We start from the raw sequence: 19,421 nt of genomic DNA, 5'->3' as shown, positions 1-19,421 counted from the left end.
GGGGGTTATCCCTAGTGCGGACACCTGGGGGCAGGAATCCTGGGGGCCATCTTAGAATTCTACCACAGCAGCTAAAAGTCTAGGAAATACGGCAGAGCGATGAGGAGACTTTCCTTTTGTGTCTTCCTCCTCCACCTGAGCACTGAGTATACAAAATGACTCTCAGATGCCCCCAGTGGAAAACTTATTTCTCACTCTTTTTGTAGCCTTTCCTACATTTCCCTCAGGGAGCCAGGTGTCCAAGGTGGCGAATAGACTTCAGCTGCTGGGATAGGCAGCTGGTGCCGAATGCTGCCCTTTGAGGAGGATTGCCCAGCTGTATTGGGGGTTCCTCAGAGAATTAAGCCCCGATGCCCCAAGGCACTAATTGTAATGGATTCACTTCTTTCTTATGCATCTGCAATGGGACGAGTTGTGTAACATACTTAGGAGACTCTGATGAGAATCCTCATCAGAATCAGAGAAGAGTTGGTTCCGATGAGTAGCTCTGGTTGAGATCAGGTGGCCTGACCCGTTGCTGTTGTTTGCCATGGGTGCTGGCGAGGGGAGTAATAGCGTGGGTGCCATGAATTTGCCATCCCTGCTTCCCTGCCTTCAGGATTTCGTGCATCACCATCGCAGACCAGCTCCTCTCCTTCAGTATCTCCCAGGTGGGCGATTGCACTGAACTCCACTGCAGTGCACGCAGAACATGTAAGAGAGAGGGTCCTTCTAATGTCTGATGGCCTAAGAAGTTTCCCACCTTGCACTCACTTCCTAACTTTACTTTTTCCTCCTCTCCCTTCCTCCTAGTGTTAGTAGAAGGAGTCAAAGATCGTATCCTTAGAGCTAAAACTGAAGACACTGGTGATCTTTGGGCAAATCGTGACTATACATCAAAGCCTTGCTTTGCCTTTAGAGGGTCCTTAATACATTATTGTTAGTAATGAAAATGCCTTGACAACTTCAATCAGGTCAATTCAACAGAAATCATCCCTCTTCTTTCTTTAACTAAAACCAGCAGTAACAGTCAAGCTTATTCACAACACCCTCTCTTGTAAATACCTGGAGTATTTGTTTTGTCTGCATGTTCCACTAGAGTGTGAGTTTCTTAAGGGAAAGGGACTATATCTTGTTTTCTGTTTCATTCCTACTGCCTGGCAAATGGCCTATGTATAGTAACCTCTAAGTAAGTTCTCGATGGGATGAACAAATGAACGAGTGAATTTACTAAACTCCTTCCAGGTATTCAGGACCAAATAGCTTTGTGTTTAATAATGTCCAAAGGTGCCACCTCTCTCCTCCCTTCATCATCATAAGACAGTTTAGGTTGATGACAAGGAGAAAAAAAAAAAACAACCGTGGGAAGAAGGTAAGTGAATTACACCAGGATCTGAGAGGAAACAGATAATGCTAGTGATTGTTCTTGTCAGCTTATAATAGGCAGGATATAAATACATGTTATAGAAGAGGAAATTCAAAAGAGACACAGGGAAACAGATTTGAGATTTTGAAAAATAGCATATTCAGGACCTGCTTACTCAGAGGCAGTTAGGCTGTGACCCAGGGCAAATCATGCTTCACTTTGCTGTTATTGTTTGAATGAGTTGAAATTTCATAAGCCTGGGAGCCCCACCCGTTCCTGCCTATTTCATTGGAGCATAAACTATTTTTCAAGGGGTGAGGCTTGGGTTAAGGATGACTGCTGTCCCCTCATCATAAGCCCAAATTCACAGAGACAAGTGCTGTCTTCTCGGTGACTCCACCCCCCCATCTAATCTTTTTTGCTAAACTTTAATTTTCAAGGCATTCATGGGACATAAAACCCTCATTTCCAGGTTTTCATTAGACATACCACTGACACATTTATTTTGTTTTGGGGTTTTTTTTTTAAGTAGTTGCTTTCATCTAAAAAATAAAGTAGTTAACACGCAGACAGCTATTCTGAGTTCAGGAAAATGACGTCCCTTGCCCATGGCATCTTGGAAGCAGAACTCAAAGTTCTTTAGCTACCATGTGGGCTAGGCGGCTGCTACCCTAGATGACAAGATGGGGTCTGCAAATTGTGCCTCCAAACACTCCAGGGATTCAGAGGCCAAAGCTTTGCAAAGGAAACTGTGGGCCTGATGGTGGTGTCTGGTTAAACTCCAGACCAGACAGATGGGGTCTACAATGGAAACCCAAGTGCTTGGCCAATGGGGAGCTAGCAAGCTTGGCAAAGCACAGGAAGAAGACACAGAGAGGATTCTCAGCCCACTCCCTCGAGCCTTCCACCTCAACATGTCCCAGTTGCTGACCTGCAGCCTTCTAGCTCTGGAAAATGCGACTGCCTCCTGTTCCTGAAGAAGTCCAGGAAAGAACCCAGCCCGTTTGGTCTTTCTTAACTCGCTTGCAGGGTGCACATCATGGCTAATTCACAAAGCAGAGTCCTTGCCTACATGCGTTACCCTCTTGGATAGGAGAAAGGTCTGTGCATATTAGATGGCAGATATCTAAAAGCTTAAGTCAGTACTTAGGCTCCTAGTCTCTGATGCATCCCACAGTGACTGGAGAAGGGCTCAGGAAAACTTGCTCAACTGGCTTCTGGGGCTAAAGAAAAGTTTTTCTAGAATGGAGGCCACATTGACACTCAGCTGCCTTTGGGACCAGGCAGCCAGTAAACGAGAGAGTAATGGGGGAGGTTATGACAGATGCAGACCGTGCCCTGCCTACAGGCTTCACATTCAGTGGTTTGTTTGTTTGTTTAAATCATTGGCCGGAGAAATCGAACACAGCTGCAGCCCATCTTTGGTTACTAGGCCAAGGGTCTGCAACACTCTGCCCAAGTGCTCTTCTGGACAGATTGGATGTGTTGTGTTCCCCTGCATTGCCTTGAGTTATGGGGGGATTAGACAAGCCCTCGATCCACCCCCACCCCAGGCCCCACTACCCACTCAGTGACTTTGGACAATTATCTTCTCCTCTCTGAGCCTCAGTATTTTCATTTGTAAAATGGAGACGATGCCCACCTCATAAACTCAGTGTGTGAGGGTGAGGTGAGATTCTGTACTGAGAGCATTTCCTGCTGCATCCTGCCCACACTTAGAAATGGCAGTGAGCCCACAAGCCACGCTTACACATCGAGCCCCCAATACAAAGCAATCCTGGTGTCCAGCCAGGTCACGTCTGAAGTCATCCTTGGAGCCTCAGTTTGCACACCTGTCTGGCTCCTCATCTCCTGACCCATTCCTCTTCCTGCTGGGCTCACACTCGCTCCTGGGCCCCAGCTGTACATCCAGCTTCTTGGCTGGACTTGGGGCTCCCTCCTGGAAGAGGGTTTGTATTCGTCCTCCAGAGGCACCTCAGCCATCCCTTCAAGAGGTATTTGGACTGGAATCAGCTGTGCTGCCTCCCATCTAGGTTCTGAGGTGCCCAGGCTACATCACCATGGGTGGGGGACACCCATGGTGAGATGGAGGATTGTGAGATGGAGGACAGACTGAAGGTTCAGCACAGAGGGGCTCTGCTCACATGACCCTTCTTGGGGTCCCAGCAGTGGTCAAATGCTCTGTGGCTCAGGAGCTGTCTCCTTGTTCTTCTGTTTTTCCCTGACCAAAACCCTACCCATGCCATCGGTCTCAGCAAAATCCCTTTCTCTGAGAAGCTGCTATGAATGAATATTTGTGTCCCCTGCCCCCAAATTCATATCTTGAAGCCCTAACCCACAAGGTGGTGTTATTTGGGGGTGGGACCTTTGGGAGGTAATTAGGTTTAGGTGAAGTCACAAGGGTGGGGCCCATGTGATGGGATTAGTGCCCTTATAAGAAGAGGAAGAGACAAGAGCCCTCTTTCCCTCTGTCATGTGAGGACACAGTGAGAAGGCAGCTGCCTGAAAGCCAGGAAGAGGGCCCTCATCAGACAACAAATCTGCCAGCACTTTGATTGTGGATTTCCCAGACTCCAGAACTATGAGAAAGAAATGTTTGTTGGTTAGGCCAGCCAGTCTATGGTATTTTGTTATAGTAGACTGAACTAAGACAAAAGCTCTCCTTGGGTGACAATTATTAGCCCCCCTTCAACTACATTCTCTCAGGAAATAGTCTATGTGTGTCTTTTTCATTGCATTTATTATAATTTGTATTTATACAAATTGTATACTTGAGTGAGGATTTGTTCAATGTTTTCTTCCCCTATATTTTTTAGGCTATAATATATTAGGATATAGAGATATATTACATGTGAGAAACTCCAGATGACATAACAGAAGTTTATTTTTCTCTCAGGTAAAACTTGAAGTTGGTGTAGTGTCTCTGCTCCACAGAGTCACCTATTTTGCCATCCCTAGGTGTCACCTCATTTATATGGCCCAAAATAGCTCATAGCCATATCCTCATTCCTGCCAGTGGAGGGGACAGAAGGGGAAGGGGCAGTGACACCCTTTCCTTTCAGGGCTGGAGCACAGTGCCTGACGTATATTGAGCAGCCAATAAATCACCTGTGGCCCTTATACTGCTTACCTGTCCTAGAACCCAGCGCAAGGAGTATCAGTCACTATTTGTTAGTGGATAGCTACATAAATAGGGAAGTATCGATGCTCTGAAAAAGCCACACAACATTTTCTAAAGAAGAACTGGTGTCTGCTGGATCTTCTTCTGGCTTCTGGTTCCTACTGGTGCCTTCTCCACGGGCTCCTCTTTCCCAGGAAACAGCCTCTTCTTCTTGGATTGGACAGGCTGACATCTGTGAGATGACTGGTGGCTGATTTTCAGAGCCCAGCATCCACACCCAGTTCAAATGTCACCTCTTCTGTGAAGGCTTCCCTGACCCTCTTCCTCCCACTCGCTTCCTGCCCAGGAAGGCCTGGAAGAATGAATCACTTCCTCTGTACTCTTGCTGCTTCCTGCGCATTTCTGTTTGAGCTTTTATCCCACTGGAAACAGAGAGACCTTGGGCTGCTTCCATTTGGTATCACTGAGGCACAAGCCTATGAGGCTTGTCCTTCTACCCTCAACTATTCAGAGCCTTTGGCCATTAAAAAGAAGGTTGTCTCTACAAGATTATCAGAATGCGATTGAGCAAAGTCTTGAGGGCACACATGGGCACCACTTCTGCTGATTAACAAAGGACAGTATGCTGGTTGCTAGTAAGAAGTTCAGAGGCCAAGGAGAAGGACAAAGAGTATTGATCCCCAGCACTGGCCATCTGTGATGCTCTGAGGAACAGAAAGGGCACAGGCTACAGACACTGCTCAAGTTTCCAGGAACTCCCTGGTTCCGATGTTGGGTGCCGTTTGCTGGATGGAGACCAGCTGGGTCTAGAACGCTGGCTCCTTTATATGGTGCCTCTTGGTTGAGAGCTTTCATCTTGGGCCCCACGGGCTCCACTGACATCTCCCCTTCAGGGTGCCCCCAAAGACTCGTTTCTAGGCTCGGATGAGGAGGGGGAAGCTTTACCCTGTTTCTCTTTGGATTTCTAAACCTCCAGTTTCCTCAAGGACAGGCTTTTGACAAAACACTCAGAAACTTTCTCTCTAGTTCTTCAGTATCATCCCTGTGCTGAGGCACAGATGCAGCCCCATCCGTTTTATAAAGAAAAAGTGGTCACAAGGCAGCAAGAAGCTTGAGTGGATGCTTGGGGGGAAATTCGGGTTAAGATGTCAGAGATCTTCTACCTCGTCACACTGTTTCGCTATTGTTTATACTCATCTTCCCCGCTCGACCGAAAGATGCAGGATGCAGGCTAGAACTCTGCATTGTTGTTTTTGCATTCAGGGCCTGCGTTAGGCCACATTTTTGCTAAATATTAAATGAATGGCCATAAATCTACATGACAATTCTTTGTTGGAAATTGGTCATCACTTATATTTATAAGCACTTTCCAGATTTGTCTCCATTACTTTGTTTAATCCTCAAACCAATCTCAGTAAGGGAAGGTGGGCACTATTACTTCTCACTTGATGGAGAACAGAGAATTAAGAGACTTGCCTAGGGTCCCCTTGTCGGCTGAAAGCAGGGCTGACACTGAGCCCAAGGTCTGCTTGCTTCAAGGCCCATGTTCTTTCCAGTAGGAGAGTGAGCAGGAAAGGGAGACAGAAAGGGTGTGGACCGTTATCGGAACCCTGGGTCCCCTGTTAACATGCTCAGCTGTCCTTTGAAACAAAGTCCCTTATTTCAGGGTCAGATTGAAGCCTATGGTCAGAGAATAATCTAGAAAAGGATGCTCATGCTGAATAACGCATCACTTGGTCACAGTGGCTAATTGGAGCCTTCACCAATTTAACATAAAGTAGTTCTTCTCCAACTGTTTGGTCCCCTTTACGTTCTTAAAAATTACTAAAGACCTAAGAGAGCTTTTGTTTATATGGGTTGTGCCTATCTATATTTGCAATAATAAAAATTGAAGCTGAGGAATTTTTAAAATATTTATTAATTTTAAAATTTAGTGTAAAGATCATTTTACAGTTTTATATCTTTAATGTAAAAGATGCTTTTGTCATTGTTGTTAGTTGTTTTTTTGATTTTTATCTCCAGCAAACATCATCTTCCTGTCCCCGATGGGAAGTGAGTCCCAAGTGAAGGGGCCCAGAATCCACTTTGGGAGTTGGAGGCAGAGACTTGGGAGGTCCTCAAGCTCAGACTCCCCCACTGGGTGTGAGATATATTTGAAGGGCCCATAACCGTCCCCCAGGGTAGGTTAGATTTCATCTTCTTGGCTGCAGGACCCTGGGACCCCTGTCCTGAGACAGAAGTTTGGAGGCACCCCTGACCCCCTGGGAGCCAGTAGCGATTAGGGAAGGCTGATCCTCACCCCTAGGAAATGTTAGAGATTTGCTGGGGTCAGCGGGGTCAAACTGGGACCCCAGTTTGGGGAGGGAGTTGTAAAGAGATTGAGGAAACTGAGAGACCCACCAGACAAGAGCTGCGAGTGAGGGGAAGCCAGCGCTGGCTGGGGCTCAGCTGTCCGTTGCACTGTCTGGCTTAATGGAAGACAGCTGGATTCTCCAACGTGCTTCTGCGTTTAGTCTCTTCCAACATGTTTTTTTCTTTTTAGTTGAAATGCATGTAAGATGTCCAACCTCTCACAGCTAGGTAGTGGGAAGGGAGGAGTATTTTAACAGCCTCTTCAGATAACTGGAATATTCCTCTTTGATACCCGCAAAACTTGACAAGTGAAAGTCTCCTAAAGATTAGTTGCAATGTGGAGTCTGAAATTATACCAATGAATTGTTCATATTCTGTCATATTAAAACCCATTGATTGATCTTACACTTTGAATGGATCTTTGACCCGTGCTGATTTGTGCCATCATGCACTGGTCAGTGGGAAGCTCCTAGTGTACTGGGTTACACAGCTCCTCTACGTGTAAGCACATTTCTTTACACAATATCAAACAAATCACATTTATTAATATTACCGCTGATAACGTCAAAAAAGTATTTCAGTATTGGAAAGCTGTCAGGCTCATAGCAGCAAGTGAATTTTTTTCCCCCAAATTCGAATTTTCACTCAAAAGCTCAAGTTTTATCATTAGCAACAAATATTGTCAGTTGCTTTCCTTTGTGTGATGGTCTTACTTTGTTTGTTTGTTAAGAAAATGTCTGCTAGATACCTAAGTCTGAATAACTATAGTTTGTCAGTCATTCTCTCAAGTACAAAACTGTATTCCATGGGAGAAAAAAGAGAGAACAAGTTAGCTTGCAACTCATATATTTGAAGAAGATTTTCCTTAAGACAAACCATCTTATTTTGGTATGCAGCAGAAATGCTCTTTGTGTATTTCCCATTTAATTACACATTAGTGTGAGACTGGCTGTTTTCTCCCCTGTGAGTGCATGGGGGTGAAGAATACAATGACAACCAGTATAGGTTGGTGCCACTGCCTTGGTTCGTGCTAAGATACCAGCAGTTTCACTGCCCCCCACCCCCTGCCTTTGCTTTTGCACCATCAGTTAAAATGTCAACACAGCAAAAAGCAAGTAACATCTTAGTTTTATCAGGGAAATAGCTTTGACCTTGAAGACCCTCTGAAAAAGGTCTTGGGGATGCTGGGGGTCCATGAACCATCATTTGATGGTTGAGAACCACTGACCTCAAGCAATAACTAGCAGTAGAAATTCAGAGTCAGCTGGTAGAGGAGAATAATCATTCCTCTTGATATCAGGAAATTTGTGTTTAGTCCCAGCCCTTCTCTGGGTCTCAGTTGTATCTTCTGTAAAAGGGGGTAATAATATCTTCCTTACAGAGTTGTTGTGAGAAGTAAGTCATGATGATGTAGTGAAAGTACATTGTTGTGAATAAAAAGAACTGGATTCTTTCAGAGTCTATGAGTATCCTTAGGGAAGGGGGAAGCCCAGGCCTTGTGTCATGTTGCCAAGATGGCCTCTGCTGTGCTCACATCAGTCAAACTAGAAGGGAAAGGAACTTCTACCCGATAGTGTACTCTCCAGGGAATAGAAAGTAACTTGAAGCCTCTTCCCTCTCTCACTCCTTTGCCCCCCACGCTTGAATCTCAAGTGGGCCCTCAGTTCTACCCAGCAACCCTACATTTATTTCATCAGTTTACTCTTCCACTGTCTAAGACAACCACAGGAGAAAAACTGTGGGCTCTAGGGCTAAGCAAAGAGTTCTTAGACTTGACACCAAAAAGCACAATCTATAAAAGGAAAAATTGATCAGTTGAACGTCATCAAAATTAAAAGAGTTTGCTCTGTGAAAGACCCTGTTAGAATGAAAAGACAATCTGTACTCCGGGAGAAAATATTTGCAAGTCACTTATCTGACAAAAGACTTGTATCTAGAATATATAAAGAACTTCAAAAAATGAACAATAGGGCTTCCCTGGTGGCGCAGTGGTAAAGAATCCGTCTGCCAATGCAGGGGACACGGGTTCGAGCCCTAGTCCGGGAAGATCCCACATGCCGCAGAGCACCTTAGCCCACGCACCGCAATTACTGAGCCTGCACTCTACAGCCCATGAGCCACAAGTACTGAAGCCCACGCACCTAGAGCCCGAGCTGCGCAACGAAGAGCAGCCCCCGCTTGACACAACTAGAGAAAGCTTCACGCAGCAACAAAGACCCAATGCAGCCAAAAGTAAATAAATTTATTTTCTAAAAAAAGAACAATAAAACAGTGTTAGAAAATAAAACAGAAAATGAGCAGAAGACCCTAAACAAACGTTTCACTGAAGAGGATATATAGATGGCTAACAGGAACATGAAAAGATGTTCATCATCATTACCAGCAGGAAAACACAAAACACACTGAGATATCTTGGTTGTGATGTTGTGCTATAGTTAGGCAAGATGTTACAACTGACGGAAAATGGGAAGAGGGTTCACAGGATCTCTCTGTATTATTTCTTACAACTGCATGTGAATGTGTAAGTACCTTGAAATAAAAAGTATAATTTAAATGAATAGATTGTTGATGTCACAGCCCTGCTCCAGACCTCAAAGAGTTTCCTGTCACAGTTGGAATAAATCCAAACTACTGATCATGTCTAACAAGTCCAATAGCGTCTGGCCCCTGCCTTGAATTTCATCTGCTACCATTCTCTTCCTTAACTCACTCTTTTCTTGGAACACAGGCTTTCTTGTGATCCTTTGAGTTTCCAAGCTTATTTCTACCTCAGGGCCTTTGCATGTGAAGTTTCCTCTGCTGGGAACCCACTTTCCCCAGATCTTTGCATGATTTTCCCTCATCACTCCGATCTTGATCGGATACCCAATAGCGTGCCTTAGAAAATCCTTTCTCAACTACTCTATCCAAAATAACACCCATATCCTCTCTCTCATGTTACTCTGACAGTTTATTATATATGTATTTGCTAATTTGTATACTGCCCGTCTCCCTAACTAGACTGTAGGCTCCATGTGGGTAGAGTCCTTGCCTATTATATTTCCCACTGCAACCCTACAGGCATGGCACATGGGAGGTGCTCAATAAATCTGTCAGATGAATGAATAAATGTAAAAATGGCGAGTTGACATAGGTAAATGTTTGCTTTGCCACACATTATTCTGTACTAAGCTCTCCTTACATTCCTTGCAAAGCAAACCTGCTGAGGCCTGGGACACTAATTTTTCCATAAATAGAAAGATCTCGGTTTGAGTCTCACCTCTGACACTAGGGTGGCCATGTGAATTTGAGCAAATCACCTCAGCCTTTTGAGTCTGCTTTCCTCGTCTGGAGTAAGGATTGCCCTAAGGGGCCTGGGGTAATAGATGACAGTAGCTCTTTCCTAGACCTTCTCCTCCTCCTGACTCCCATCTCAGCACATGGGACCACCATCCGCCCATGTGCCCAAACCAGGAAGCTGGAGGACTCAGTCTCTGTGCCTTCCTTCTCCACTGCCCCACACCCAAGCAGGTGCCAAGTCTTAACTAGTCTTCTCATAAATCTCCCCCACAGTTCCTCCACCTCTGTCTGTCTCTTCTCGAGTCAGCATCTCTTGCCTAAACCATTGTAATATCCTCCCTAATTGGTCTTCCCTGTATCATCCATACCACTGACGAAATAATTTTTCTACTATGCAAATCTGATTATATCAGTACCTTACCTAAAACACTTAAGTCATTCTCCATCGCTTTCCAGATGGAGAGCAGATTCCTTACCTTGGCACAGATCTGGCCCCTGCTCATCTCTTTTTTTTTAATAAATTTATTTATTTTATTTATTTATTTTTGGTTGCATTGGGTCTTTGCTGCTGCACACAGGCTTTCTCTAGTTGCGGCGAGCCAGGGCTACTCTTTGTTGCAGTGCGTGGGCTTCTCATTGCGGTGGCTTCTCTTGTTGTGGAGCACGGGCTCTAGGCGGGCAGGCTTCAGTAGTTGTGGCACACGGGCTCAGTAGTTGTGGCTCGTGGGCTCTAGAGCGCAGGCTCAGTAGTTGTGGTGCATGGGCTTAGTTGCTCTGTGGCATGTGGGATCTTCCCGGACCAGGGCTCGAACCCATGTCCCCTGCATTGGCAGGCGAATTCTTAACCACTGTGCCACCAGGGAAGACCTGGCCCCTGCTCATCTCTTAATTCTGTTGCTCATCGCTCCCTAATACTTCCTGTAAGCTCCAGCCACATGCTGAAATGAGCCATTCTCAGCCCCCTCTCCCTGACTTTGTACATGTTGTTCCATCTCTCTGCTGCCTGGCACCTCTGAGACTGTCAGGGCTCAGCTTAGCATCACCTGGTGGCAGCCCTGACTTGCCAGTCTGTTCAACATCCCTCTCTATACTTCCATGATAACCCATGGGCACAGGGCTTAACAGCACTATCACAGCACAGGGATTAACACACTAGGCACTTAATAAATGTTTATCAAATTAATCATTTGTGTTAGACATTAATAAGAATGTTAAACGCAAAAATCACCCATTTTCAGAGCTCCTCCAGTTCGGTGGGTGACCTTGGCCAGAGAATGAAGTCTGGCTTCAGAGAGACATGGGATTGAATCCCAACTCTGCCATCTAGTGGCCAAATGACCTTGAGCCTTAACCTCAATGAGGAAAGTAATGGGGCTTCTACAAAGTGTTGTCATGAGCATCGAATGAAATCATGCAAGAAAAGCACAGAGAATGTGGAGCTTGGCACATAGTAAGCATCCAGTGAGTATTAGTATATCTCCCTCTAGTGGTCTTGGCACAAGAAAAGAAGGCCAAAAAAAAAAAAAAGAAGAAAGAGGATCAAGAGGCGCCAGGGGAATGAGGATGGATGAGGAAGGGTGGACAGGGTGAGCTTGGTCTGAAGAGCTGTAGCTCTTTCAGTGAAGAGCAGGAAGGGAAGTGGGCAGGAAACAGCTTGAGGGAGTGGATGTCACCTTTTATAAACAATTAGAGCAGCTGACATTGAGGGGACTGGGTGGATATTCCCAGCCTGCCAGTGGATCTGAGTGCGCGGTGGCATTTTCCAGAGTTAGAAGAAGTAGAGGCTGAGGCTCACCTCCAACTTGAGGTAATCCTATCTAAAGGCCATTTCCCTGCCTTCCTTCCACCAAGACATTACAAGCACCTAGCTGATGTTCAGCACTGCCGCGCTGAAGGGTGAGCGCCAGGGTGAGTGCTGAAAGGGAAATCCACAATGGTCAGCTTGGGGTACTGCAAAGAGCACTGGCTTTGGAGTCCTAGCGGCCTGGGTTACACTCTGGGTGAGCCAAATACTAGCCGTTTGACGTTGACTTCATCATCTAACTTTTCTGACCTTCAATTTTCTCATCTGTAAAATGGGGATAAACTACCTACTTCGAAAGGTTTGGGGGTATTGAGATAAAGATGGAAAATGTTTAGTACAAAATAGTCTAAATTGCAGTTCCCTCCCTCTCAACCAACTTGCTCAGTCTTCTTTTATTCTTAGCACTCTGATCTAATATTTTATAGGATTTACTTGTTTATTTTCTCTTCTGTCTGCAATAGAACATAAACCCCAGGAATGCAGGGACTTTGTCCAGTGTCTTGTGTGCCACTGTAATTCTAGCACCCCAGCAGTGTCTGGTGGTGCTGAATAAATGAACAAATAAATTCTATTCATTTAATCTCTTCCACTAGAATGTAAACTCCATGGCAACAGGATTATATCAGTTATTTATTGCTGTAAAACAAATCACCCCAAAACTTAGTGATATAAAAACTTTAAAACAATGAGAATCGTGATATCTGTGGATCAGGAATTTGGGAGGGGCTCAGTAGGGTGGTTCAGCTCGGGGTCTCTCCTGAGGTTGAACCTCAGGTGCCAGTGGGCTTATAGTCACCCGAAGGCTTCACAGAGCCTGGAGGATCCATCTCCAAGGAGAGGCTCACTCACGCGGCTGACAGTGTCTGCCAGGTTGGTTCCTTTCCCCATGGACGTGTGTCAGGGCTGCACTGACTGCCTTCCTGACATGGCAGCTGGCTTCCCCTAGAGCAAACAATCCAAGAGACCATGAAGGAAGCTGAAAATGCCTTTATGACAGAATCTTATGCTACAGGGCATTAGAGCCACATGTCATCCCGCATGCTCTATCGGTCACACAATCCAATCTCAGTTCAGTTGGGAGGAAACCATACGAGGGCGTGAATCCCAGGAGGTGAGGACCATTGGGAGCCATCTTGGAGATTGGCCACCACAAGGGTAGTTTGTCAATGTGACGCCAGTGCCTGATACACGCTCGGCATTCAAAAAGCATGTGTTGAATCTGTGAATGGACACTTATGTTGCCATGCTAGGCATTGCAAGGATCTCAGGCCCTGCCTTGAAGGAGCTGGGCTTCTAGTGGAAGAGATAGATACATAAAGAGATATTTATAGCTCTGTGTCCCACAGTGGAAGACGATCTAAAAATTCCAGGGAGGTGTCTTCAGTCCACTGCAGGGCAAGATGAGGGAAGAGTTCCTGAAATGGGTGATGTGGGTGGGGTTCTGAAGGCTGAATTGAAGTATCCAGGGGAGGAATGAAAGGAAGGAAGTTCCAAAGAAGGGGGAGAACATATGCAAAGGTCCAAAGAAAGAAGGGGAGACAGAGGAAGGGTGAAAAGGAGAGAGGGAGAGATGTATCATCAGAGTTGTGTTTATTCCCCTTTTATATCCATCAGACTTTCATTAGTGCCCTTGCCTATAGTAGTAATAGCATTATAGAGAGAGTAATAATAAGAATATAATAATAGGTACTATAATAATAATAAACAATAATGAGAGAAGAGTTGAAAGCATATGACGGAATGACGTCTTGTTTCACTATGTCACAATTGTGTCTAGTCAACACGTGTGGAGCACCTATCAGGAGCCAGGCTCTATGCTAAGTGCATGGAATGCAGAGATTAATAACGTGGACGGCTTTGGTTTGTAAGCAGCTAAGAATATGAAAGGATAGGGCAAAGGCACATGCCTTTGTAGTAAGTACAATAGTTTGTAAGTATTGTGATGCGTTTCAGAATACTGTAATATATATTCCCTGAGAGCCACATGGCAAGGACTCAGAGGGCCAAAAGAGGGCGCTATTGCAGACATTTGGAGGAAGAACCAGCTGAGAAAATCTCAGACCAACCTGATCCCTTGTCAACAATGGTACAGTTTCTTTTCTAGACGGATTCAGTCTTTTGCAACACCTTTCCTGCATGCCTTCATCACCCCTCACCCCCAAGGGGCTCAGGGGAGAGCCCCTGACATAGGGTCGGTGGGGTAGTGGCAGAGGAGTTACGTGGGCTCTGGACGCCCCTCCGGTTTGCTGATCTTCTTAAGCAGTGTCAGATGTTGCCCAAGGGGAGGAGAAGTGTGAGGAGGAAAATAGGAACAGCAGCCGCCGGGCTTTCCGAGACCCAGCTCCCAACATCTTGAGCTAAAATGATGACTTCATATTCATTCTCTCTGGGGCTTCCTCCGCATCCTTTGTCCTAAGGAAATGGAAGTCCTTCTCACATGTTCTCCCCTGGCGCCCATTGCCAAGTACAGCAGGTGCAGGAGCAAGCAGTTGCTTCCTTTTAAAGTGAAGTGCATTGAAGCCAGGAGGCAATAGCAGACTTGTTCAAGCAGTGAGCTGGGGAGGGAGGCAGGGCTTCTGTGCACCAAAGCCAGGGTGAGGAAAGGCCCGGGAGATGGCCTGGGAACAGAGTCCCAAAGGAGGAGCCCGAGGAGGGCCTGGAGGAGCAGACGCCTGCCCCACAAGGAGGGGACCGGCCGAGGCTGTGGGGCGTTAGAGGAGAGCCTGGCAGAGCCTGGGCCGCAGTCCCACCTGGTACATCCCACCCCATCGTGGACGGGCTCTAGTCTCACAAGACTCCTTGAGGAGTCGAGGAATTTAGAAACCGAAGGACAGAGACCAGTTCCTTCCACCTCTCCTGAGCTCCCTGTGATCTCAGGGCAACCACTCCGCAGGCTCTGAGGGTCCCCAGCACCGCACCCCATAGCGCAGCCCAAGGATATCAGCTGGCCCCCCGTGAACTCTTCTTTACACTAAGGGACAACAGCTTCACCCCGGTCACTGTCGCCCACACCACTGAGACAGTGAGAAACCTCCCTCTCCAGGTGGCATGAATCAGTCAAGCCACAGCCCCCACAGTAATAATCTCCGTGGAACACGAGCACACTCTGTCCCTGCCCTCACCCATGGTGACGAGTGAGGTCATGATGCGAGGGACCGGCTACAGCAAAGCCCAAGGGAGGAAGAGGTCAGTTCTCCAAGGGGTGGGGGCAGGACGCACTCTGGAAAGGCTTCATGGAGGGGGCGTCCTTTAAGTTGAACCTTGGGAAATGTGTCTGCCGAACAGACTGGATGGGGAAGGGTCTTAGGGGAGGAAACAGCTTGAACAACGAGCAGCAAGACACACCGGGCACCTTTGAGTAGCTTTAGCAGGCTCCATGGGGGTGGGGTCAGAATGGAGCACGAGGAGTGATGAATCTGGAGAGAGGCAGAGCCTGAGTCACGAAGGATCCTGTGACCAAGTTGAAAGTGTGCACTTTGCCCTGAAGGTCAAGATTTGGGGAGTCATTGAAGGGTTCTAAACCAGAGAGTAACATCGGAGCAGGCTTTCCCTTTTAAAGGCTGTATGACCCCAGACAAGATGCTTAACCTCTCTGTGCCTCAGCTTCCATATCTGTGAAACGGGAATAATGAGAGTATCTTTTTCATAGGGTTTTAGCTTTTAAAAGAGATTGTATGTGTAAAGAGATTATGCATGTATAGAGCTCAGCACGGTGATTAATATACAGTCAACGCTCCAGGAGTCATAAACGCTTATCACTGATACATTTTTGAAAGATCACTCTAGTTTCCAGGTGGAGAAGGAAGTAGAAAAGAGCAAGAATGGACCAGGGGGACCACATAGGAGGCTCTTGCTACAGCCCAGGTGTGAAGTGATGATGGTCTGAGCTAACACGGAGGCACTGGGGAAAGACCACAATGAGCTGGAATGGGAGATGTTGAGAACCTTCTGGAACGAGTGGCTCTTGGGAAGTGGGGGTGGTGAAGGAGAGTTGTGGATGTGGATTTGCCTGCTAGTCACTGAGGTAGAAAATACAGCTTGGGAGACCGGGAAGGGGAGCGGGATAGTGGTGGTTGGTGTGTTGAGTTTGAGGATGTTGACTCGCTGGGAGACCTCGGCTGGAGGAAGGTCACCCAGGGAACAGAACTGAGAGTAGGCAGCACAGAGCTGGCATCTGAAGCGACCAGAGAAGACAAGATGGCTCAGGGACTGTGTGCAGCCTTGGAGAGAAGCTTGCCAAAATCTTTGAGGAGGTGGGCTGACGCCTCCTCTCACCCACAAGAGTGGGAACTAAAGAGACGCTTGAAGTCCTTGGCTGTATCGGCCATTAAGAATGCTGGGTTTTCTGTAAATTAAAGTTTATTTTCCAGGCCCTAGAAGTGGTTGAAAATAAAAGTGAATCACGAACTTTTTTTTTTTTACACAGATAATTCTTTTCTATTTTTTTAAAATTTATTTATTTTATTTATTTATTTTTGGCTGTGTTGGATCTTCGTTGCTGCGTGTGGACTTTAGTTGTGGCGAGCGGGGGCTACTCTTTGTTGTGGTGCGCAGGCTTCTCATTGCAGTGGCTTCTCTTGTTGCGGAGCATGGGCTCTAGGCACGCGGGTTTCAGTAGTTGTGGCTCGCAGGCTCTAGAGCACAGACTCAGTAGTTGCAGCACATGGGCTTAGTTGCTCCGTGGCATGTGGGATCTTCCCGGACCAGGGCTTGAACCTCTGTCCCCTGTATTGGCAGGCAGATTCTTAACCACTGTGCCACCAGGGAAGCTCACGAACTTTTAATGTGGTCTATTTTCCACATACAGATCTTCATATCTTGGGGAACAGGACCCCTCTAATATTTGAAATTTGAAATGGGGCATTACCACATCCCATGGTTTTAATCCCATGCCCTCTGTGGTCAAGGTCATGAGAGAAGTGCTTCCCTACTCTGCTGAGCCAGAGCCCACCTATCTTTCTAAACCCGACACACCTGCCATTATTCCTCTCCCATCCAAGGTAGCCAACGTGGAAATCGTTCTGAATTATGTTCCACAGCAAAAGCAGTGAGATGTGATTTTTGGTAAAACAAATCTCTCAACTCTGCCTGCACCTTAAAGTTACCTGTGGAGTTAAAAAACAAAAACAAAACGAAAAACCCTGTCTGGGCCCTTTCCTGGAGCTATCAGCATCCCTGGGTAGACTTGCTGTGAGGTCAGGATGGAGAGCTACCAGGGACCCGTTTTCCTTGACTGACTAGCCTGGTCACTGATTACTGGGGAGATAACAGCACCACAGACCTGGGTGAAGAAGGGCAGCCCCACCGCACACCCCAGTCCCCAGGCTCACGGAGAAGCCGCTTCTCCATGTGGCAGGCCCTCGGTGATAGGGGCTGGCTCTAGCTCCGTTTGTCAGGCCGGACGGAGCTGGCTCGTGTCAGCTCTCTGCATCTTTTCCAGGCCACCGATGTCTGCGATTGCATGGAAAGGGCTGTGAGCTCAAGTCTCAGCTCCTCCTTGTCCCAGATCACAGCCTGCTGTGACGGAAGCCTCCCAGGAGGATGCTTTCTGGCTGGAGTTTCCCTCCAGTGATCTTCGTCGGGTGAGCCTCCGGCACTTCCCTCTGCCTTGCTGGCAGTTGTCATGTCCCACCCTTGTCACTATTGACATTTTGGGCCGGATCATTCTTCGCTGTGTGGGGCTGTCCTGTGCCTTGAAGGCTGTTTAGCAGCATCCCTGGCCTCCACGCACTAGATGCCAGTGGTACCACCCCCTCCAGTTGCGGCAACCAAAAATACCTCCCACCATTGCCAGATGTCCCCTGCACAGCCCAAATCTCCTTTGCTTGTCACCCACTGCTCTAGGGGAAGACTCTCTGAGGGCGGGTTCACGTCTAGTTCGGCTCCTTATTTCTTCCAGTGCTTCGCACAGTGCCTGGCACTCCGTTGATGTTTGCGTGGTGACTGTGAGATGAACTTTCTTTCTGATGGTTCATGTTTGTAGATGCGGGGAACGGAGAGCTTTGTGAGAGTTTCCCTCTATTGTCTCTCCTCCTCCCATGCAAGTATGTAGCAGGCCCTGTTCTTTGTCTCTGGAAAGACTTGTGCCCAAACTTGTTACCAAAAATCCATGAAGGTGAACAGGCTTTGAGAACAAAATGATTTTCCTCTGGATTAAGCAGAGATTTCCAGAGACTTGGGCAAGAGGTAAGAGAAAAGTCAGTGTGTCCCAAGGCTGTGGCTGGAAATGATGTACCAGGAGACATGATCTTGGGCAGAGGCCCATGGCTTGGCCAAGACCTTGGGTCCCAAGTGTGGTACAGAAGCGGCAGAGACCACCTGGCCTGAGATAATAGGCATCTGAGTGGGGGTAGGGGTACTGGTGACCAACAGGACCCTCTGGAAACCTGGGCACTATGTAAGATCTCAGATCCCTGGCACAAACTCTGGAGGACTCAGGGAAGAGAAACTCCAAGAATGACTGAGGCAGTATGAAGCTGGAGATGAAATCAAGTTGATTTATTGAAAACAAAGAGATGCCAGTATTTCTGGCACACAGGACTTCCGGGCTTAAGATTTTTACCATGGTTAAGTATGAAGTGTCAGATTAGTAATAGCTAATATTTATTGAATGCTTCTTATGTACCAGACACTGTTCTTTCAGGTTTTAGTGAATTGTCTCTTTTAATTTTCACAATATTCCTATTAGGAGGTTCCACTGTAATCATCAATTTAGGGATGAGGAATTGGTGACATAGTCTAGCTGGATGACTTGCTTTAAGTTCTGGTTCTAAGTGGTGGAGGCCGAATATGTAATAACAGTAGCAAACACAAGTGACACTTATTGTGTCAGGAACCATATAATGGGCTTTACATGTAATGATTTATTTAATCTTTACAACAGCCTAATGAGGTAGGTATTATCACCATCCCCATTTTATAGAGAAACAAATGGAGAAGTAGAGATTAAATAATTTGCCCAAGTCTTCCAGCTCATAGTCAGCAGACTTGGAATTTGAACTTGGAAAGCCTGGCTGCAAAGTTTGTGGGTCCAACCACTAAGAAGTGCTCCTGAGACTCCAGGAAGGACCCATGCTCTTAACCATACTCTGCTGGGTGGGCACCTGGATATTCGTAAATGATCAAGTGGTATAACAGGATTTTAGTAGGAACCAAAGGGTGGTTAGAACCAAAATGGCTTGTTCATGTTCCTAAGAGAAGAATTAGGCAAAGCTATGAGCTGTTGGCTGAGCTCTGGAATTTCCAACTAATACTGAGCTGGAGACCAAGGCACCCACCCATCAAGTCATTAGTTTTCTTTATCTCTACAGTGGGGACCTCAGTGCTGATCTGAGGCTTGGTCCCTGAGGCTAGCAACTCCTTGGAATATGCTCACCAGAGACATTAACCATCTGAAGCCTGTTAAGAGGAGAACCCATGTCACAGAGGAACAATGGAAGCAATTGAGAATGTTCAACTTGGAGAAATCTGAGGGGCACACAGGTGTTTTCAACAAGACCAAGGATCTGGGGTCAAACCAA

Source organism: Grampus griseus (genome assembly GCF_964374135.1).
Source record: "Grampus griseus genome assembly, chromosome: 17".
In the NCBI taxonomy this organism is placed as follows: Eukaryota; Metazoa; Chordata; class Mammalia; order Artiodactyla; family Delphinidae; genus Grampus; species Grampus griseus.
The sequence above is the reverse complement of the archived record's forward strand: the minus strand, read 5'-3'. Positions refer to the sequence as shown.